We start from the raw sequence: 23,583 nt of genomic DNA on the forward strand, positions 1-23,583 counted from the left end.
TGTACGACCTAAATGGGAGAGAGGAAATCATTGAAATCTTAGAGGAGAACACAGGCAGTGACTTCAGACATCAGCTGCAGCAACTTCTTTCTAGATATGTCTCCTGAGGCAAGGGAAACTAAATAAATAAATAAATAAATAAATAAATAAATAAATAAATAATTGGGACCTCATCGAATAAAAATCTGCACATCAAAGGAAACAATCAACAGACCTAAAAGGCAACTGAGGGAATGGGAGAAGATGTTTGCAAATGACACATCTCATAAAGGGTTAGTATCTAAAATCTATAAAAAGCTAATCAAGCTCAACACCCAAAAAACAAATAATCAATTAAAAATGGGCAGAAGACATGAATAGACATTTCCCCAAAAAAGACATCCAGATTTGAGACAGACAATGTGAGAAGGTGCTCAACATCACTGATCATCAGGGAAATATAATTCAAAATTTCAATGAGATATCACCTCACACCTGTCAGAATGCCTAAAATCAACAACACAAGAAACAACAGGTATTGACAAGGATGTGGAGAAAGGGGAGCCTCCTTGCACTGTTGGTGAAAATGCAAACTGGTGCAGCCACTCTGGAAAACAGTACAGAGTTTTCTCAAGAAACTATAAATAGAACTACCCTACAATCCAGCAATTGCACTACTGGGTATTTACCCAAAGAATACAAAAATACTGATTTAAAGGGATAGATGCACCCCGATGTTTATAGCAGCATTCTCTATAATAGCCAAATTATGGAAACAGTGTCCATAAAAGCAATGACGTGGGTAGAGCTAGAGAGTATTATGCTAGGCAAAATACGTCAGTCAGGGAAAGACAAATACCATATTATCTCACTCATCTGTGGAATTTAAGAAACAAAACAGATGAGCAAAGAGGAAAAAATAGAAATAGGCAAACCAAGAAACAGATTCTTAACTATAGAGAACAAACAGAGGGTTATCAGAGAGGAGGTGGGCAAGGGATGGGTAAAATAGGTGATGGGGATTAAGGATTGTCATGGTAAGTACCAGGTGAAGTATGGAACTGTTGAATTACTATATTGTGCACTTGCCACTAATATTATGCTGTATGTTAACTAACTGAATTTTAAATAAAAACTTAAAAAATAAATACAAAAGAATAAGAAACCCTAGTCTGCAGAATAAATTCTAAAGATTTTTTTAAATCAACCTACCTTCTTTCATTATTGCCTTGTATACTCTGTATCTTCCAGCTTTTGAATATCTTGTAAGGGCACAGATATTACTTATATTTTCTATCACTGTAGGCTTATTATTCTGTTGGTTAGAAATTGGTTTTCTTTTTCAATTGTTCACCCACTGCTTTATTGTCTCAAGAACCTTCAAGAGTAGTTAAAAGTTCACTTCTATAAAGACCATTTCCTATGCCCAACAGACACATGAAATGATGCTCAGCATCCCTCCTCATCAGGGAAATACAAATCAAAACCACACTGAGATACCACCTCACGCCAGTCAGAGTGGCTAAAATGAGCAAATCAGAGAACTCTAGATGCTGGCGAGGATGTGAAGAAATGGGCACCCTCCTACACTGTTGGTGGGAATGTAAACTGGTGCAGCCCCTCTGGAAAACAGTGTGGAGGTTCCTCAGGAAACTAACAATAGAACTCCCCTATGACCCAGCAATAGCACTGCTAGGAATTTACCCAAGGGATACAGGAGTGCTGATGCATAGGAGCACATGTACCCCAATGTTCATAGCACTCTCAACAACAGCCAAAACATGGAAAGAGCCTAAGTGTCCATCAACGGACAAATGGATCAAGAAGATGTGGTTTATCTATACCATGGAATACTACATGGCAATGAGAAACAATGAAATCTGGCCATGTGTAGCAACATGGATGGACCTTGAGGGTGTTATGCTGAGCGAAATAAGTCAGGCAGAGAAGGACAAATATCACATGTTTGCATGTATAGGAGGATTAAGAGGAACTTAACTGAGGACCATGGGGGAGAATAAGGGGGGGAATGGTGGGGGAAAGGGAGCGAGGCAAACCATGAGAGACTCTTGAATGCTGAGAAACAAACTGAGGACTGATGGATGTGGTGGGGAGTGGGGAGATGGGCATGGGGGAGGGCACTTGTGGGGATGAGCACTGGGTGTTATATGAAAACCAATTTGACAATAAACTATTTGTAAAAAAAAAAAAAAAAAAAAAAGGACCATTTCCTTGATCCATGGCATCTCCCTGAGAAGCATTAAACATTGTCCTTTTTGGTTTTCCACATTGTGTATATCCCTTAGAATTATCTTACGACATTGCAGTGTAATTATTTATGTACCTATCTCTTATTAACTGGATTATAAGACCTTGAAGCACTGACCTCATGTTTCATTTATAAACTTATAAATAAAAATATAATACACAAATACATATAAACACATGACATTGGCTTATTTATAGCAATAACAAAGAACATTAGTCTAAAATGCTATTTGGATGACTCAGTAAATCTGGATTACAGAAAAATACTATTTCCTCCCTCCATTTTAAATTTCCTCCTTTCAAAAATCTTAAAATCCCTGTTACAGTATGATTTAAACTGTAGCAGAACTTCAGTTACCAAAAGTTAGCATTCTTTCACAACATTCCACTTTGCTTTAATTTAACTAAGGATGGATTTCTTTAATCTTTAAATAAATTCAGTTCTAATTAAGGCAAATTCCTGCTCTCTACTCTTTGCACAGGAATATCACAAAGCAATTCACCTTTGAGCCTCCATACATCCCTTTTCTAAAAATAATAGCAGGTCATTGAACAGGTGTGTTTTAGGTTAGGTGCCGAAGAGGTGTATCAATATGCACTTAGTGTGGGGGCGCCTCAGTGGCTCAGTCGGTCCAGCTTCCGACTCTTGATTTCAACTCAGGTCATGATCTCATGGTTCCTGGGTTCAAGGCCCCTGTCCAGCTCTATGCTTTCAGCAGGGAACCTGCTTGGAATTCTCTCTCCCATTCTCCCTGCCCCTCCTTCACTAGTGCATGTGCTCTCTCTCTCTCGCTCTCTCTCTCTCTCCCTCTCAAAATAAATAATCACTTAAAAAAATTCACTTAGTGTGAATTTTGAAAGGAAATGTAATGTGATGTAATGAAAGGAAATATTCTCTCCCTTCGAACTTATTTCAGTAAAGTCATTGTGCGCTCTCTTACAGATCAACTCTTCAGACTCTGTGGCCTTCCAGGGCCTCCTGGATCAAGTTGGAGGCCTGGGGAGATTCCAGATCCTTCAGATAATTTTCTTTTGTATCTCTAGCCCTGTAGTGTACACTCATATATTATTGGAGAACTTCACTGCAGCCATCCCTGGTCACTGCTGCTGGGTCTGCATCCTTGACAATGACACTATCTCTGCTAAAAACACTGGGATCTTCAGCCAAGATGTCCTCCTGAGAATCTCCATCCCACTGGACTCAAACATGAGGCCAGAGAAATGCCATCACTTCATCCATCGCCAGGGGCAGCTCCTTCACCTGAATGGGACCTTCCACAACACAAGTGGCCAGACATAAAGCCCTGTGTGGATGGCTCGGTATATGACCAAAGCTTATTCCCTGCCACCATTGTAGTTGAAGAAGTCCCATTTAAATCTTCCACTTATATGATCAAAGTGTTTAGAATTACTATCTATACTATGACAGTCATGAGTATTGGTATTGAGGTTAATGAACAATCTAACCATGTGCCTGCTATTACATCATTCAATCTAGTGAGAGAGACCTACAATTTAAAAAGTAATATTATGCTATGGGCACCTGGGTGGCTCAGCTGGTTAAGCACCAGATTTCAGCGCAGGTCATGATCTCATGATTCGTGGGCTCCAGCCTCACGTTGAGGCTAGCTCAGAGCCTGGAGCCTGCTTCAGATCCTGTGTGTGTGTGTGTCTCTCTCTCTCTACCCCTCCCTCACTCTCACTCACTCTCAAAAATAAATAAACAAAAAAAATTGTTTTAGGGGCGCCTGGGTGGCTCAGTCGGTTAAGCATCCGACTTTGGCTCAGGTCATGATCTCACAGTTTGTGGGTTTGAGCCCCGCGTCGGGCTCTGTGCTGACTGCTGGCTCAGAGCCTAGAGCCTGTTTCAGATTCTGTGTCTCCCTCTCTCTCTGACCCTCCCCTCCTCACACTGTTTCTCTCTCTCTCTCAGAAGTAAATTTTTTAAAAAATTGTTTTAAGTAATGTTACACTAGATCAGTGGTTCTCAATACTCATTGAAAACTGATTTCCAGAGTAGAGTAAATCAGAACTTCTGGGCAAAGGATCCACGCATCAGCATTTTCTAAACTTCCTCAAGGGATTTGATGTGTGGCCAAAGATGAGAGTTACTGTAAAGCTGAATATAGATTGCTAAGTGAAGTCCAAGGCAGGGCTTCCGTATTACCTATAGGATGAGAGTAGGTTTCTTAAATATATATATATATATATATATATATATATATATGTTTGAGACAGTACCTGAAGATGTGTATAAGTTAGTGCAACAAAGGGAATTAGTGGTCTAAGAGGAAAATGAATAAAGATATACAGGCACATGGATGCAAATGATTCGAAGGATACGAGGCACAAGAGTGAACCAACCTCGTTTGAAGTATTGAAGCAAGCTCAGCATTGTAGCTGTGAGACACCAGGGGAGAGTGGTTGGAGACAGTCAGGACCACATGGGAGAGGATCCTATCCATCACATGTAGGAGTTTGGGGTCAATGTCCACTAAAGGGTTTTAATTCTTCTAAAACTGCTGTGCTACTTTCCTCCTCTTCCAGTGGGAACTAGTATGTGAATCTCAGTCATGGAAATCAGTGGCCCAATTTATGGCTGGGGCACTGCAGGATAGTGTGATATATGGCCATTTTTCAGAGAGGTGAGTGTTACTTTTCTTATCAGCTCAATGTTGTCCTCATTCCTTTTTTTTTTTTTTTTAGAATCTTCTGCTGAGCTCAAGCTCTGTGAGAAATGCTGGTGGTATTTTGATAGGGACTGCATTAAATGTATAGATTGTAGTATAGACATTTTAACAATGTTTGTTCTTCCAATCCATGAGCATAGCGTGCTTTTCCATTTCTTTGTGTCCTCTTCGATTTCTTTCCTAAGTGTTCACTAGTTTTCAGAGCACGGATCTTTCACCTCTTTAGTTAGGTTTATTCTAGAGAAGGGGCAGGGAGAAAAAGAGAAGAGGGAAACAAACCACAAAAGACTCATTAGAGAACAAACTGAGGGTTGATGGAGGGAGATGGGTGGAAGATGGGCTAGAATGAGTAATGGGTAGTAAGGAGGGCATTTGTTGGGATGAACACTGGGTATGTATGTAAATGATGAATCACTGAATCCTGCTCCTGAAAACAATATTGCACTGTATGGTAACTAACTAGAATTTAAATTTTAAAAAAAGAAACCTTTACTGAGCTCTAACTATAGGTTCTGCATTGTGCTATGTGCTGAACTCTATCTCTGACTCTAGGGAGCCACAACTTAATAAGAGTACTTGATAAGGGGTAGTGTGGTGTGATAAATGGGTTCCTTCTATTGCATGAAGGAGGTCAGAGAAAGGAAGCCAAATCAGATTCAAAGAAGTTTCAGGGATGGATTTTCAAAGCTGATACCAAGATACAAGGTGTATAACTAGGAGTTATTTCAATGAAAGGAGAGGACAAGGTTTTGAGGCAGAAAGCACCTACGTGTTTGAAAGCGCAAATTTGTGAAATATTATTATTAATATTATTAGTAATAATTGGCCTTGGAAGTGTTCTGAACTACCTAGACCAGTAAGACAAATGGTTCTGAACACTGCCAGACTGGCCATCACTGCATACCTACAATGCAGGTGTGCATCTGGGTTGTGTAGCAATGTGGCACAGACAGGATGGTAAGATATTGCGCTTATCACCTGTGCTTATAATTGTGGTTTCAATTATTATTGTGCTGATCTCTGTAAAATGTCTTTAATAGATAATATTTGTAACCATATAAAGTAAATAATATTGGGAACACAGGATGACACGGCTTGGGGAAATGAGAAGTTTGGGACTTCCTAAATCTTGGCCAAGCTCCTTTTGAAGGAGGCGTTCAACCATTACTGTCACCCATGAGGGCACAAAGGGAATTTTATACGCCCCTGAACATCCACCAGCCCAATGTCACTTGGTAGTGTTAACTAAAAATTGTGACCTTTGAGTTGATCGCAGTTAAACGTTACCTATGCAGAACTTCAGATCAGAGTCCAGCCTCTGGACCAGTATGTATCACTGTCCCCAATGCTCAGACTCCAGCTAAACCTCCATGAAATGTTTAGTAAGAGACATAATAATAATGGGGAATCAACAGTTGGGTTGGAAGGACAATTGAGAAAGAGGTTAACAGTGGCAGCCGGAAGACCAGTTGTAAGACTGTTGATTTCAATACCTTTGGCTCAGATAATCTTACCAGATCTTAAATAGGAAAGGATATTTTACAAGATATACAAAGGAACTTTGAAGTTATTGAGTTCTACTCCCCATCAGATGAAAGTAGCTCTATGCTTCTGATGAATAACCATCTAGTTTCTATTAGAAAACTTATGAGAATGTGTAGGTCCCGCCTTTGAAAGGCACCACCTGTAAGCATTTGACTATTGTTAATGTTACACATTCCATCCATTTACCGGGCTTTTCAAGCTTGAATTTCTTTCTGTCTCTTACCCCAGGATCCCGGTGGCACTCCAATGATATTCCAAGTTACTTAGAATAAAATACAAGTTTCTTTTTTGGTAATGGTTATTTATTTACTTTTGAGAGAAAGAAAGAGAGAGCAGGGGAGGGGCAGATGAGAGGGAGAGAGAGAATTGCAAGCAGGCTCCGCGCTGCCTGTGGAGGGCCTGACATGGGGCTCGATCCCACAAACCATGAGCTCATGACCTGAGCCGAAATCAAGAGTCAGACGCTTAACTGACTGAGCCACCCATGTGCCCCTAAAATCCAAGTTTCTTACTAAATCCTGCCAGGCATGAGATCTGGCCCCTGCCAGATCTGCCCTTTCTTACCTTGTCTCTTATCATCTTCTCAGGTTCCATGCTAAATCTTCAGAACATCAAGCTGGTTTCCACTTCACAGCTTTTACACTTGCCATTTCTTCCGCTCCAAATACTCTCTTCCCTATACATTGCTCATCCTATACCTTCTAATTTCTCAAATTCAAATATTACCTCCTCAAAGACCTCTTCCCTGACTCCTTGTTTACTCTTACCCCATATCCCGGACTTTATTATTTTTAAGGGAAATTTTATAACATGGCCTTTTATTTTTTTTTAAATTTTTTAATGTTTATTTTTGAGACAGAGAGACAGAATGTGAGCGTGTGAGGGGCAGAGAGAGAGGGAGACACAGAATCCAAGACAGGCTCCAGGCTCTGAGCTGTCAGCACAGAGTCTGACGCAGGGCTCAGACTCACAAACCATGAGTTCATGACCTAAGCTGAAGTCAGATGCCCAACCGACTGAGCCACCCAGGCGCCCCATAACATGGCCTTTTAAAGGTCACTCTTCTCCACTGAGGAGTAACAGGAACCATCCAGGAGACTATTGAAATAGTCCAGAGAAGAAATGACAGGGGAGTAAATTTAAGAGGTGTCCATGAAGATGAGAAGATGTAGCTGGATTGGGGAAATGTTTTAGAGGTAGAGGCAATAAGACTTGGTAGTGCTTTCAATTATTATTATTATTATTTTACTATTGGGGAGCTTCTAGTGAGAGAAATAGATGTATCCAAGGGGATAGAGGCTTCTGGCCGGAACAAAGAAGTAAATTCTGATGCCAGTGTATGAGATGGGAGAATACTAGTATAGAAGCAAATTGGGGAAGATAATCAAGATGTCTCTTTTGATCTCCTGAGTTGGAGTTCCCTAACAGACATGCATATGGAAGTTCAGGCAGATACGTCCATTTATGGATATTAAGGTCACAGACGAGGTCAAGGCTGTGTGTTATTAGCATATAAATATTTTTATCATTATGAGTGGGAGAGGTAACTCAGGAAAGAAATGCAGCTAGATACTCATGATATCAAGTAGGTTCAACCCTGCCTAAAGCAATAACTCACCATGTGATCACCATTTTACATCCCCATGACTTGTACTGTCACTCTGATACCTGATTACTCAAGTTCTCTGGGCTTGACCTCTTTTCCTGTCACATTTTAAACGTACCCAAACCCGTTCACTATGTATGATGTATCCATCTGGGCCTTCGTTCCTCTTCACTAGCATTCACTTTTGCCTTCTGTATTTGACTCATACAAAAGGCCTGTCCCCAAGGGGCACTTGCTGAAACTATATACTGGCAAGTGATTTGAGGTCACAGGTTGTCTGAGTTGATGGATGACAATTGAGGAAACAAGACGCTAACAAAACAGCTTAAAATGAGGCGAGGCACAAAACATCTATAGCAGCTTAGAAAAGCTCCAATATAGGGGCGCCTGGGTGGCTTAGTCGGTTAGGCGTCTGACTTTCGCTTAGGTCATGATCTCGCAGTTTGTGGGTTCAAGCCCCGCGTTGGGCTCTGTGCTGACTGCCACCTCAGAGCCTGGAGCCTGTTTCAGTCTGTGACTCCCTCTCTTTCTGACCCTCCCCTGCTCACGCTGTCTCTCTCTCTCTCTCTCCTAGAAATAAATAAAACATTAAAATAAATAAATAAAAGCAAACAACTTTAAAAAAAAAAAGCTCCAATATATTCCTTAGGAGTCTAGAAGGTCATGCACGTGTGTACAGCCGTGTACATCCTCATCAGAGTCTAGAAAACATGCTAAACTCTCACAGTTGGACGACCTGGAGGGTCTGTACAAGCAGTAAGTGAAGGCAAAGACAGAGATCAAACCGCCCTGGCTGAGTGCTAAAGCCATGCCCAAAACATACTCAACGCATCTCAGTTAAGTACAAGAGATTTATTGATTGCAGGTCATTAATTCATTAGCTGACCACCAAGCTAACCAAGTACAGACATCAGTGGCCATACAAGAAGGATACAGTTTTACAGAATTAGTTCACAAAACTCACCAACCAAACAAACATCCAGTACAACAAGCAACAACAACAAATACTGGAAAATGGGGAAGAATCTGCTTTCTAGAATTGCCACATTGTATTATTTAAAAGAGCCAGTTTTCATAAAGAGCAAACTGATGATTACCAGAAGGGAGATGGGGAAGATGGGCTAAATAGGTGATGGGGATTAAGGAGTGTGCTTGTTGTGATGACCGCCATGTGTCATTTAAATAAAAACTTTTTAGGGGCGCCTGGGTGGTTCAATCAGTTGAGCATCTGAGTCTTGATCTCAGCGCAGATATTGATGTCAGGGTCATAAGTTCAAGTCCCACATTGGGCTCCACACTGGGTGTGGAGCCTACTAAATAAATAAATACTTTTTAAATTTTAAAAATTAAAAAAATAAAAGATCCAGTTTTCAACAAAAGTTCTGAGCCATGCAAAGAAACAAGAAAGTATGACTCCTACACAGGAAACAAACAAACAAACAAGCAACAAATATAAACTGTACCTGAGAAAACACGGATGTTGGCTTGCTAGACAGAGATGTAAATCTGCTATATTAAATATTCTCAAGATTTAAAATATCCTCAAAAGTTAAAGAACTAAAGGAAAAATGAGAAAGATGCCGCACCAAAAAGAGAATATGAGTAAAGATAGAAATTATTTTTTATGTTTATTTTTGAGAGAGAAAGAGAGACAGAGTGCAAGTGGGGAAGCGAGGGAGGGAGACACAGAATCCGAAGCAGGCTCCAGGCTCTGAGCTGTCAGCACAGAGCCCAATGCGGGGCTCGAACTCATGAAATGTGAGATCATGACCTGAGCCAAAGTCAGACACTTAACCCAATGAGCCACCCAGGCGCTCCAAGATAAAAATTATTTCTTTAAAAATTAACATTTTGGAGTTGAAACATATAACTGAAGTGAAAAATTCACTAGAAGGGCTCAAGAGCAGATTTGAGCAGGCAGAAAATAAGCAACGGATTTAAAGAGAGGTCAACTGAGATTTTCCAGTTCAAGGAACGTAAAAAAAGAACTAGAGTGTATAATGCTAAATAAAATACGTCAGTCCGAGAAAATACCATATGATTTCACTCGTGTGGAATTTAAGAAACAAAACAGATGAACATAGGGGAAGGAAAAATAAGATAAGATAGAAATGGAGAGGGAGGCAAACCATAAGAGACTCTTAACAATAGAGAACAAACTGAGGGTTGATGGAGGGCGGTGGGCAGGGGTGATGGGCATTAAAGATGGCACTTGTGATGAACACTTGTAATGAGTCACTAAACTCTACTCTTGAAATAAATACTACACTATATGTTAACTAACTTGAATTTAAATACAATTTTGGAAAGAAAAAAAGAACGAAGAAAAATAAACAGAGCCTCAGACACTGATGGGACCCCCCATCAGATGTACCAATATATGTATAATGGGAGTCCCAGAAGAAGAGAGCAGAATAAAGGGTAGAAACTATATTTGAAAAAATAATGAGTGAGTGATGTCAATAAGAGAGCAGAAGAGGAAGCTCCTCGCCTCGACAGATACAGGAAAACTAACTTGCCCATGCAGGAAATTTCCAATATACATAGTAGAAACAGAAGTTCAAAGTTTTTAGAGCAGAAACTTACCATAATTTGGAGGGCTTCTTTTAAGAAAAACATGATACAAATTGTGAATACAATTTCTTATGGCTCTTCCTAGGTCCATGAAAGGGACCTATAAAAATGAGAGATGTTTGCGGTGCCTGGGTGGCTCAGTTGGTTAAGCATCCAACTTTGGCTCAGATCATCATCTCACACTTCGTGAGTTCGAGCCCCACATAGGGCTCTGTGCTGACAGCTCGGAGCCTGGAGCCTGCTTCGGATTCTGTGTGTCTTCCTCTCTGCCCCTCCCCTGCTTTCTCTCTGATCTCTCAAAATAAATAAATAAACAAATAAATTTTTTTTTAAATGAGAGATCTTCAAAATCCACTTTTATGTGCTTTTTGATAAATCTAACTGGAGATAAGCAGTGGTGCTGATCTGACTCTGAGTCCATAGCCTGCATTCCATATCCTGCCCCATATACTGCCTGAGGGCACCCTCCAATATTTTCCTGCTGTTGCTTTGTTTTTCCTAATGAGATCAAGAGTAAAACCTGAGCATTTGGTCTGTATTAGATGGAAGAGGGAAAGAGGCTGAGGTTAAAGGTTATGTGAAAGATAAGCAATTATTTACTGCCCTTGTGTCGTCTTCTTTCATGAGGAGAGTAGTGGAATCTGCAAGGTGGCTGATTATTACTGATCAGTTCAATGAAAGCTTAAAGGAACCTAGAAGAATTGCACACATAAATTGAGAAAAGGACCCTAAAGAGACCCTGACCCTGAGGTGATCTGGAAGGGGGAGTGGGTTATTGAGATGAGACGAAGACATGACCTGATCGTCACATTAGTCTGAGTTTCTGTGGTGACTACTGGCCCAGAACTAGAAGACCGTGACTGGGGCCTTACACCTCTGTGGAGAATAAGATTAGGAACCCCACAGGCTTACACCAATGGATTAACAAGGCATAAAGAATTACAAAGCCATTGGATGCTCCCACCCGAGTTTGGGTAAACAAGATAATAACCAAGAATAAGGAAGTGCAAAGGCACCCAGTATAAAGCAGGGAGGGGCAAAGGTCCCAAATACATAGGTATATGATATAAAAAAGATCAGGTATTCAGGGTAAAGTGCCCCCCAACTTGGTACTATAGCAGAAAGCTGTTTTCACAGGAAGAAAGGGCCAAGTTAGAAAAACAGGTAAATTGGGCTAAAGTAGCCCAGAGCAGAGATGATTAGCAAAAGAAAAGGTGCCTTGTTATCCCTGAGGTCATTTCCCCTGTTCTGTCCCATCCCCCAGGCTAGCTCAGACAAACAGAGGTGGGGCCTTACTTCCACTGCCAACAACCTCTGCCTGATCAATCGCCAGGTGCCAGGATTTTGTTTTGTATTAACCCAAACCCCTAACCCCTAATCTTCAATATCCCCTTTCCCTCATGTACACAAGTTAATGTTCACAGATTCATTGTCTCTTTGTGCACGTCCATCACTATGTTTGCAAGCCTTCTGATCCTAATAAAAACATGCCAAGGACCCTTATTCGGAGCTCTTGTCTTTTCCCAGACATTAGCCATCTCTCTCTCCTATTTTAACCCTGCGTCCACTCTCTCATTGGCTGAGAGAGAACTTTAGACTTAGGGTCTACGACACCCCTCTGTCATGGTTCCCTGTGGGTTCACTACTGTAGAGGGAAAAACATTGAAAACAAATATATCTTACCTTTGTCATGGACTTGGATACAGATATTGCAACTCAACTAACAGCAGAAGTGCACGTAATTGTTTAAATAGACAGGCCCTTTCCATGCAAGGGAAAGCAGTCAAGACACAATTCATTTCTCACTTCACTAACTCATGGTCCCATTAAGGAGAAAATAAAAAAAGTCAGTAAAAAGAAAGGCAACTTGAGGCACCTGGCTGGCTCAGCACAAGCAACTCTTGATCTCAGGGTTATAAGTTCGAGCCCCATACTGGTTATAGAGATTACTTAAAAATAAAATCTTAAAAAAAAAAAAAAAAAGGAAAGACAATCACCATGCAGAAGATAGTATAGTGAATTCAAAGACATAAGATTTTATAGCCTTCATGCATTTATTCACTAATTTAATAAATACTTATTGAGGACCAAACATAAGCTAAATGCTATTCTACACAATGTAGATATGGAACATATAAATACATAAAACAGAACAAATATATAAAAGTCCTTTTTCTTTTGTCATTTACAATCTCCTCATTAGAAAGTACCTTAGGGCGCCTGGGTGGCACAGTCGGTTAAGCATCAGACTTTGGCTCAGGTCATGATCTCATGGTTCCTAGGTTTGAGCCTCACTTTGGACTCTGTACTAACAGCCCGGAGCCTGGAGCCTGCTTCGAATTCTGTGTCTCCTCTCTCTCTGCCCCTTCCCCACTCATGCTCTTTCTCTCTCTTTCAAAAATAAATAAACATTAAAAAAAAATTTTTAATAAAAAAAAGTACCAAAATTGTGCCTCAGTAAGATAGTCTCTAAGAAATCTTTGTTTCTTTCTTTCTTTCTTCCTTTCTTCCTTCCTTCCTTTCTTTCTTTCTTTCTTTCTTTCCTTCTTTCTTTCTTTCTTCCTTTCTTTCTTTCTTCCTTTCTTTCTTCCTTCCTTCCTTCCTTCCTTTCTTTCTTTCCTTCTTTCTTTCTTCCTTTCTTCCTTTCTTTCTTTCTTCCTTTCTTTCTTTCTTCCTTCCTTCCTTTCTTCCTTCCTTTCTTCCTTTCTTTCTTCCTTCCTTCCTTCCTTCCTTCCTTCCTTCCTTCCTTCCTTCCCTCCTTCCTTTCTTTCTTTCTTTCTTTCTTTCTTTCTTTCTTTCTTTCTTTCTTTCTTTCTTTCTTTCCTTCTTTCTTTCTTTCTTTTTCTTTCTCTTTCTGGAAGCCAGATCCTGACATGGCTTACTCAAGAACTCTCTTAGTCATGAAAACTACTTACGGCCCTACATTGCACCAACATGGCACCTGATGTTAAGTTTATCCCTAAATGCTTCATTTTTTTTATACCATTGCATCCCAGAGAAGGCCACAGCAGAGAACCATGAACCAGCAACATCCCCAAACATTGGAGATGTGAGTCCCTTAGTCCCAAATGGGGTGTCTGAACAGCATACAATAGATTCAGCTAAATCAGGGATTAGCAAATAATGACCTGGGAGTCAAATCCAAACTAACACGTGTTTTTGCGAGTAAGATCTTGTTAGAACATAGTCACATACATGTAGTTTGTTTATGTGGTGTCTGTGACTTCTTTTGTGCTACTATATCATACCTGAGCAACTGTGACTGAAACTATTGCCTACCCAGCCTAAAATATTTACTTTCTGGAGCTGTTGAGGAAAAGGCTGTCATCCCCTGCACTGAATCACTGTGGGTTTGGTTTCAGAAATAATATTATTTTGAAAAATAATAAGTGTCTGCCCCTCTGCTGGATACATTTCATATTTACATGTGTGACTCCGGGTAATCTTTAGATAACCCCTGTGAGAGGTGCTAATCTCATTTTTAAATGGTGAGGAAACTGAGGCCCTGAGATTAATATCTCAGCTATCAAGTGGCAAGGCTAAAATGCCAAGGCAGGTTTGTCCAACTCTAAAAGAATTATTCACCATGATCAAGTGGGATTTATTCCTGGGTTGGGCTGGTTCAATTCACAATTCAATCAACATGATTTATCAAATGAATAAAAGAAAGGATACCTGTCAATGGATGCAGAAAAAGTATTTGACAAAATACAGATGCATTCTTGATAAAAACCCTCAACATCATAAAGGCCATACGTGAAAGATCCACAGCTAATCTCATCCTCAGTGCAGAAAAAGCAAGAGTATCTAACTCTACTTTTTTAATGTTTATTTACTTTTGAGAGAGAGATAGAGAGCAGAGACAGAAGGAGACACAGAATTCAAAGTAGGCTTCAGACTCAGCTGTCTACACGGAGCCTGACGTGAGGCTTGAACTCTTGAACCATGAGATCATGATCTGAGCCAAAGCCAGATGCTTAATGACGGAGCCACCCAGGCACCCTAAGAGTGTCTACTCTATTTTTATTTATTTATATATTTTTTTAAAAATTTTATATCTTTATTTTATTTTGAGAGACAGACAGAGAGCAAATGGGGGAAGGGGAGAGAGAGAGGGAGACACAGAACATGAAGCAAGCTCCAGGCTCTGAGCTGTCAGCACAGAGCCCAACGCGGGGCTCGAACTCACAGACTGTGAGATCATGACCTGAGCCGAAGTCGGATGCTTAACTGACTGAGCCACCCAGGCGCCCCTGAGAGTTTCTACTCTAAATCTAACTCCTTTCCAACCAGTATACTTCACTTTTCGTAGCATCTGGCCAGGCACAAATCATACTCCGACAACATACCCCTAATTTTTCTTCTCTGCTTTAACCGTATGTACCGAATCATGAAGGGAGACAGATTTTCTGGCAAACCTAGAAGATTGCTCTGAATGAAACCATAAAGTGGACCCGTTTTCAGGAAAGCCATTGGGGCGCCTGGGTGGCTTAGTCGGTTAGGCGTCCGACTTTCGCTTAGGTCATGATCTCGCGGTTCATGGGTTCAAGCCCCGCGTCGGGCTCTGTGCTGACTGCCAGCTCAGAGCCTGGAGCCTGTTTCAGAGTCTGTCACTCCCTCTCTCTCTGACCCTCCCCTGCTCATGCTGTCTCTCTCTCTCTCCTAGAAATAAATAAAAGATTTAAAAAAAATTTTTTTTTAAAAAAAATTAAAAAAGAATAATCCTTACCTCACATCTCCTCACCTTTCTTCTTAAACCTGCTCTGTGGTTCTTCTCCTATCTCTAGATGAAACCTCTGACAAGCCACATGCAGTAATGAAAAAATCCCCCATCCTTTCACTCACAAGAATAGCTTCATTTTATTTTATTTTTTAATATTTTTTATTTATTTCTAGGAGAGAGAGAGAGACAACGTGAGCAGGGGAGGGTCAGAGAGAGAGGGAGATACAGACTCTGAAACAGACTCCAGGCTCTGAGCTGGCAGCCAGCACAGAGCCCGACGCAGGGCTCGAACCCACGAACCGCGAGATCATGACCTAAACGAAAGTTGGACGCTTAACCGACTAAGCCACCCAGGCGCCCCAAGAATAGCTTCATTTTAGTAACTAAACATTTATACCCCAGCCAAGAATAAAAGTTAAACCTGAGGCCTTCATTCAGAGTTACACCTTCTCTGCTTCCCTAGTTCGAGCCTCCCTTGGAAGTGTTGGGCATTGATAAGGCAACTGGGAAAAAGGTACTGTTGACTATTTCTCCACTTAGATGTGCTGTGCTCCCTCTCCGTCCCTCTAATTTATGGGCCAGGGTTCTGAATTCCACATACTCAGTTTGGGAAAGAAGGGTCAATAGGAAGGACAGGTGTTAGGAGCTAGACATGGCAGATGATCAAAGCAGACCCCTTTCCTTGAAGTACCTTTCTGTAGGTTCTCAAAAGCTTTCCATTGGAACCACTTGGCATTTAACCCCATCTCCTACCATATAAGACATGCATTTCCCTCTGGCTCCCGCATACATCTTGCATACATCCAGGTTCTGCAAATTTGGCCATGCATTGCCGTATTATTGGTCACTTTGCCCACTCCAACTCCCTTTTCCCCTCCCTCTTCCCACACAAGAATTAAAATGACTCCAGACCTGCTCTGCCTTCTAGAACCTAAACTAATCTATTAGCAAATTCATGGATCCTTGCTTATGTTACTGGAAATATTATTAGATGGCAGTCTCTGTGCCTCAACTCTCAGGCTTCAGGCTAAGCGCTAACTGCTTCCAGCTCTTAGATTACTTAGAAATGTCATGCCACTGTACTCTTCAGTCCAGGAAACACATATCAGGCTCTCCCCTTACAATGTCCTTGAAGCTTCCCTCACTCGGATTGAGGTAAAGAAGACCTCCATGCTGGCGAGAAAAAGAAAAAGATTCATATGATGTTGAACTTCTGCAAGAAACCATTTCCTAACTTTCAACATCTAGCACTATCATTTTCAGCACTTTATACCATCCAGTTGAGTGATGAGCTCACATTTCATATTACTTTTTTCTGCAAGGGTGGTTTTATAATTTTCACTCGAATATGTATGTATTTATCATCTCCTTTCTCGGGGCCTCAGTAGAAACCATCACCATAAAGAGCCCAATTCAACGTCATGTTCCACGGTAATTTTATGTTACTTTAAGATCATTGCCTTAAAAATAAAAAGTCTTTTGAAAATTAATAAAGGGAACCCTCACTAATGTGGACTCAGGACGCCACAAGGGGAGGGTGCAAGGGGGAGCTGTACCACTTGACGTCAGTTACAGGAAGAATTGTCAACAGTAGAACCTCAACAGGAAAGAATCACCACTTACAGGCTCCAACAGTGAAAGATGTACATTGCATTTTTGATAAGAGATTGGCCACCCTGCAACTCAGCCAATGAGAAAACGTCATCACTCCAAACTCTTGCTTTCTTCAGTGGACTTGATTCTAAACAAACTGTCTCCACCTCCTCCTTCTTCTCCTTAAAAGAACATTCCTCTCCTTTCCTTATTGGACATCCCTATGGTTTTGCCATAGCTTGCTTGTCCCAGATTGCGATTCTCTGCTATTCCTGAAGAAACCCATTTTTGCTGGTAAAATAACTGCCAGATTTTTTTTAAAGTTCTATAAAACAGATGAGCTGTTTTCTTTAACACAGACCATAAACCACCAGCTAAAACTGTCATCAATTGTTAAGGCTTGTCTTAGAAATCCTAGGGAACGTCTCTTGGGCTCTAAGCTTTATGAAACATGTCTACTCCTTTTATTCACTGCAGATTGGCACTCACTGTACCCTTTTATGGCCTGATACTCAACCTACAGCATTTGGGGAACAATATTTTCGTGCTCCAGATTCTCTTAAGAGCTCTTGCCCTCAAGGCATCCAGATATGTGTCTCTTGACAACAAATCATATGGGACATCGGATAAGCCAGATATTGTTCATGTTCCTGGTGGGAATTTCCATGCTGGTCAACACCTTTTTGCCCCCAAGGTGAGAGAGGAAAGAGTTTAGAGAGAGGTGGTTTTCCCTCCATTCTGGAGGAATTACCTTGATCTTACCTGCCCCATGTGAAAATAATTCATTTTCCACTGAAAGCCAAGGGATTTCCTGAAGTCAGCATGAGGGTGTTTAGAACTGAGTCCGACAAAATGTTGTTAGCAAGACTTGGGCTTTCACAAAACAAATGTCTGCAAGGAGTGAATCAGACACATGGTTGTCTTCAGCACATCCAAGATGCATCCAATTACACCTAACAATTTCTTTAGAACAGTAACTAATCATTTGCCTTTTGGCCAATCACACTTTAAACTTTTTTTAATGTTCATTTCTTTTTGAAAAAGAGACAGAGTCCATCAACTGATGAATGGATCAAGAAGATGTGGTTTATCTATACGACGGAATACTACATGGCAATGAGAAAGAATGAAATCTGGCCATGTGTAGCAATGTGGATGGAACTCGAGGGTGTTATGCTGAGTGAAATAAGTCAGGCAGAGGACAGATACCATATGTTTTCACTTATAAGTGGAACAGGAGAAACTTAACAGAGGACCGTGGGGGAGGAAAGGGGGAGAAACTAGTTAAGGAGAGGGAGGGAAGCAAACCATGAGAGACTCTTGAATACCGAGAACAAACTGAGAGTTGATAGGAGGTGGCGGAGAGGGGAAGGGGGGAGATGGGCATGGAGGAGGGCACTTGTTGGGATGAGCACTGGGTGTTACATGGAAACCAACTTGACAAACTGTATTAAGAAAATAATTTTAAAAATTATGTATATATGCGAAGAAAAAGGAATAAAATAAAATAAAGGTTTAGAAAAGGAGTACCACGGAGCCATGATAGAGCTGGCTCGTGTATGATGAAGCATATGGAAGACTTTGTTGTAAAACTGCAGTCATCAAGGGGCACCTGGATGGCTCAGTTGTGTAAGTGTCTGACTTTGGCTCAGGTCATGATGTCGTGGTTCATGAGTTCAAGCCCCTCTTTGGATTCTCTGTCTTCTTCTCTCTACCTCTTCCCAATTCACTCTCTCTCTCTCAAAAAATAAATAAACATTTAAAAAAAATTTAACTGCAATCATCAAAACAGTAACAGCGGGTGCAACCACAAATCAAAATAACTCAAACAATTCAAAATAATGTATGTATAAACATTTAATATATGAAATTTCAGTATCTAAGTTATTTACAAATTGAAAGATTATGTAATAAATAGTATTACTTACCTCTTTCTAAGTAAATTCTGAAATTGTATTGCTTTTCCTTTGCTTCCTGGTTTCATATTTTAAATTTTTTAAATGTTGATTTATTTTTGAGAGACAGAAAGACAGAGTGTGAGCAGGGAAGCGGCAGTGAGAGAGGGAGACACAGAATCTGAAGCAGGCTCCAGACTCCGAGCTGGCCGTCAGCACAGAGCCTGAAGTGGGGCTCGAACCCACAAACCATAAGGTCATGACCTGAGCCGAAGTCGGACGCTTAACCGACTGCACCACCCAGGCGCCCCTGGCTTTGTATTTTAAAAAATCAACAGGAATCATTTAAAAACATTATAAATACTATCAAGTATTAAAGGGCAATTAGCGTGATAAATAAATTTCAAATGTAAATAGATACGCATGTGTACCTACTTAATAAGTACCATTATAAATAAAATTCTACTTCAACGCAAAAAGTGAGCAAAGAGCAAGAACAAATAATTTCCAGGGTAGAAAAACCCCTGAATAACAATCATATGAAAAGATGCTCAAATTTATCAATGATCAAGGAAATGTACACCAAAATGAAATGCCAACTTTCAGTTGCCAAAGCTGCAAAAACGTTTAAAAGTGCAGTTCATTCCCAGAATGGGGGCAGCACTGGAAATAGACACTCAGGTGTTACTGGAGAATCATAAAGTGACGCATGCAATAAAGAGGCAAAAAAAAAAAAAAAAGTGTGACATTCTTACCAAAAGTTCAATACAATCTTTATTCACTCAGCAAACATTTATTGAGCTCATACAACCTACTATGCTACTTCTGCTCATCCCCCAATAATTTCCGTTTAATTCTAGGTGTCCTTTTCTTTCTTTGCCTTATTGCCCTGGTGAGAAACACCAGCACAATATAGAATAGAAATGAGAGTGGAAATCCTTGCCTTATTCCTGATCTTTGGAGGGAAAGCATTCAGTATTTCAGTATAAACTATGATCTTTTGCAATTTTCTTTTTTTTTTTTTTTAATTTTTTTTTTAATGTTTTATTTATTTCTAGGAGAGAGAGAGAGACAGCGTGAGCAGGGGAGGGTCAGAGAGAGAGGGAGTCACAGACTGAAACAGGCTCCAGGCTCTGAGCTGGCAGTCAGCACAGAGCCCGACGCGGGGCTCGAACCCACGAACCGCGAGATCATGACCTAAGCGAAAGTCGGACGCTTAACCGACTAAGCCACCGAGGCGCCCCCTTTTGCAATTTTCTATAGGTTCCCTTTATCTGTTTGAAGAACTCCCTTTTGTTACTACAGTGTTAAAAGTTTTTATCAAGAACAGATGCAACTTGCCAGATATGTTGAAATGATCTCTCTCTCTTTTGTTTTTTAGTGTCCTAATACGGAAAATTATAGAGATTCATTTTCAAACGTTAAAGCACCTTTGTAATTCTGGGATGCCCTCCATTCGGTCATAATATATTATTTTTCTACAATGTTGGGTATTGTTTTCTTAAGCTTTATTGAGATATTCTGCATCTACACTCACGAGGGTATGGCTCTGTGGTTTCCTATTCTTGCAATATTGTCATCTTGGTTTTGTATCAGAGTAATCCTGACCCTACAGAATTGGTTTCAAAGTGTTTTTTTTTTCCCCTCTGTGAGAGTTTGTATAGAACTGAAATTATTTCTGGGGCACCTGGGTGGCTGAGTCGGTTGAGCATCCAACCTCAGCTCAGGTCATGATCTCACAGTTCATGGGTTCGAGCCCCTTGTCAGGCTCTGTGCTGACAGCTCAGAGCCTGGAGCCTGCTTCAGATTCTGTGTCTCCCTCTCTCTCTGCCCCTCCCCTGCTCGTGCTCTATCTCTCTCCCTGTCTCTCAAAAATAAATAAAAACATTTTGTAAAAAATTTTTTAAAAAAGAACTAAAATTATTTCTTCTTTAAAATTTTTTTTCATAAAATCCACCGGTGAATCCAGCTGGCCCCATAGAGTTGCTTTGTTATGTTTTATTTTGTTTCGTCTTACCTTTTTAAGAGGATGGGGGAGTTTTTTTAACTACAAATTTCACATCTTTAAGAGATCTATAAGACTATTCAGGTGAACTGTTTCTTCTCCGATGATTTTTCTCTTCTTCATGGGACATATACTTCTGCTCATTTGCTTGCCTGGTAATTCATTTATTTAATGCCTGACATGATTTGATTCACTTAGATGCCTGATTTTTTTATTCCTACAGATATTCTTTTTTTCCCAATTTTTTTAATGTTTATATTTGAGAGAGAGAGAGAGTCAGGGAGGGACAGAGAGAGGGAGACACGGAATCCGGAGCAGGGTCCAGGCTCTCAATTCTCAACACAGAGCCCAACGCAGGGCTCAAACCTACCGACCAGCTGATCGTGACCTGAGCCAAGGTCGGATGTTTAACCGACTGAGCCACCCAGCGCCCCCTACAGATGAACTATTCTGGGATATGCCTCAGCTACTCCCAAGTAGTTTGATTCTCTTGGGTCTCCGAGCGGGAAGGGGCGAGTATAGCTTACATAAAATGTTTCATTAGTTTCAGGTGTGAAACATAATTTATTCAACAAGCGTTTTATACATTATGCTACGTTCACCGCAAGCGTAGCCACCATCTCCATCTGTCCTGATACATCCCTTCTACAATATCATTGGCTATATTCTTGATGCTGTGTCTTCTATTCCCCTGATTTAGAGCAAAGCATTAAAGCATTAGTCTGTGGTTAACTACCCCCCACCACTACTAAGCCAAAACCTTTGTGAACACTCTAGTTAATAATTCCTGAGTTGGGGCACCCGGGTGGCTCAATGGGTTAAGCATCCCACTTCCGCTCATGATCTCGCGGTTCATAAGTTTGAGCCCCGCATCAGGTACTGTGCTGGCAGCTTGGAGCCTGGAGCCTATTTTGGATTCGTGTCTCCCTCTCTCTCTGCCCCTCCACCGCTCATGTTCTGTCTCTCTCTGTCTTAAAAATAAATGAACTATAAAAAAAAAAAAATTCCTGTGTTATGAAGTTTGCTATCCTACCTAAAAGGAATAGGCAATATTCTCATCCTGATGTGAACTTCATGGACTCTCAGCATTTGGGTGTGTCTTCCCTCAGCTGTGGATGTTTCTTTCACACACATAAGCCAATCTCATCGAGCTGAAGCCTTGCGGGGCCCTCTGCCGAATACCTGGGACGGATCTTGTGCACATCCTTAGACCTATCTATTCGTACAGGTCTCTCTTCCGTGGCTGTCCACTCCAATTCTGGCCTTGTGAGTTTTCCAAGCATGAGCAAAAGCCTTCCACACAGTGAATTTCCTAACTTCAGCATTTTTTAAAGTTTATTTATTCTGAGAGAGAGAAAGAGAGCAGTGGGGAAAGGGCAGAGAGAAAGAAAACAAAGAGAGTATCCCAAGCAGGCTCCGCACCAACAGTGCAGAGCATCCCTGCTTGATGTGGGGCTCGAACTCACGAACCTCGAGATCATGGCTGGAACAGAAGTTGAGTGCTTACCCAGCTGAGCCACCCAGATGACCCTCCTAACTTCCACATCTTTTTCAATCTGAATAGGCTGAGAATATGTATCAAGACCTGACTCTTGTGTTTAAGTCTCTCTCTCTCTCTCTCTCTCTCTCTCTCATCCCTTTATTATGAGCAGCAAAAAGAAAACAGTATCTTAATCACTTTGGTTGGTAAACCCCTCATCGAGACGTCCAAATCTGTCACTTACAAATACTGTTTGCCACATAACTGTGGGACACGACCCCACTTGGCTTTCTGACACTGTGATCGAAGGATCCCCTTCCTTCCTGTGCCCAATATCGTGTTCTTCATTCCCTTCTGAGTCCTCCTCCTCAGCAGTGCCTTCAATGTCTGTATTTCTATCAACAATCTGTCTGTAACAACGTGGTTCTCTAAGATGATGCCAATTTTTTGCACCGTGTCCTTCACCTCTTTGAGTCGTCACCAGAAGTATTTAGAGAAGTGTCACCATTTCCTCCACCTCCAGTGGGACCTCCTTCATCTGAATGGGATCTTCACCCACATCAACAAGTGAGGTCAGCTAAATAACAAGGTGGATATGGGCTCAAGGATTTGGATTTTTTTTTTTTTTTTTGAAATTTACCGAGGAAATTGAAACATGCCAAAGTTAAGAATCACTGTACTACATGACAAGCAGAATGTAAAATGATCGTGTAATAGGGCTCCTAATATACTTTACAGAGATTGGGATGGCTTCCTGGAAATATATGTGTTTAAACTAACACGTGAAAGATATTTATCAGTTATTGAAGTATTGAGAGTCGGTGGGGTAATCATTAATGGAAACATTACTCGGCTAAGAGAGGCAGGTTGTTTGGGGGTTCATAGGTGGGAGAGAGCCCAGGCATTTGAATAGCTGGCACAGGTCAGCTTGTTTAGAGTGTGGGATACCAAGAAGGAATGACTGGAGCTGGAATGAGGGAAAGAGAAAAGGTTGTGCTAGTTTCCTATACCTGCCGTAATAAAGTGCTACAATCTTGGTGGGTTAAAACCACAGAAATTTATTCTCTCCCAATTTTAGAGACTGGAAGTCCAAGTTCAAGGTGTCAGCAGGGCCATACTCCACCTGAAGGCTCTAAGGGAGAATCATTCATTGCCTCTGGCTGTTTCTGGCAGTTCTTGGATCCATTGGCTTGTATGTTGCAAGATTCTCGCTCAGAGAGTCGTG

The 23,583-nt window shown here is 40.9% G+C and overlaps 1 pseudogene; it reads left to right on the forward strand.

The window, feature by feature from the left end:
- Window positions 1-772: 772 nt before the first annotated feature.
- Window positions 773-22,929, forward strand: LOC120249201 (annotated as a pseudogene).
- Window positions 22,930-23,583: the final 654 nt, after the last annotated feature.

This window comes from Hyaena hyaena, unplaced genomic scaffold (genome assembly GCF_003009895.1).
Source record: "Hyaena hyaena isolate Hyena2069 unplaced genomic scaffold, ASM300989v1 scaffold_632, whole genome shotgun sequence".
Classification (NCBI taxonomy): Eukaryota; Metazoa; Chordata; class Mammalia; order Carnivora; family Hyaenidae; genus Hyaena; species Hyaena hyaena.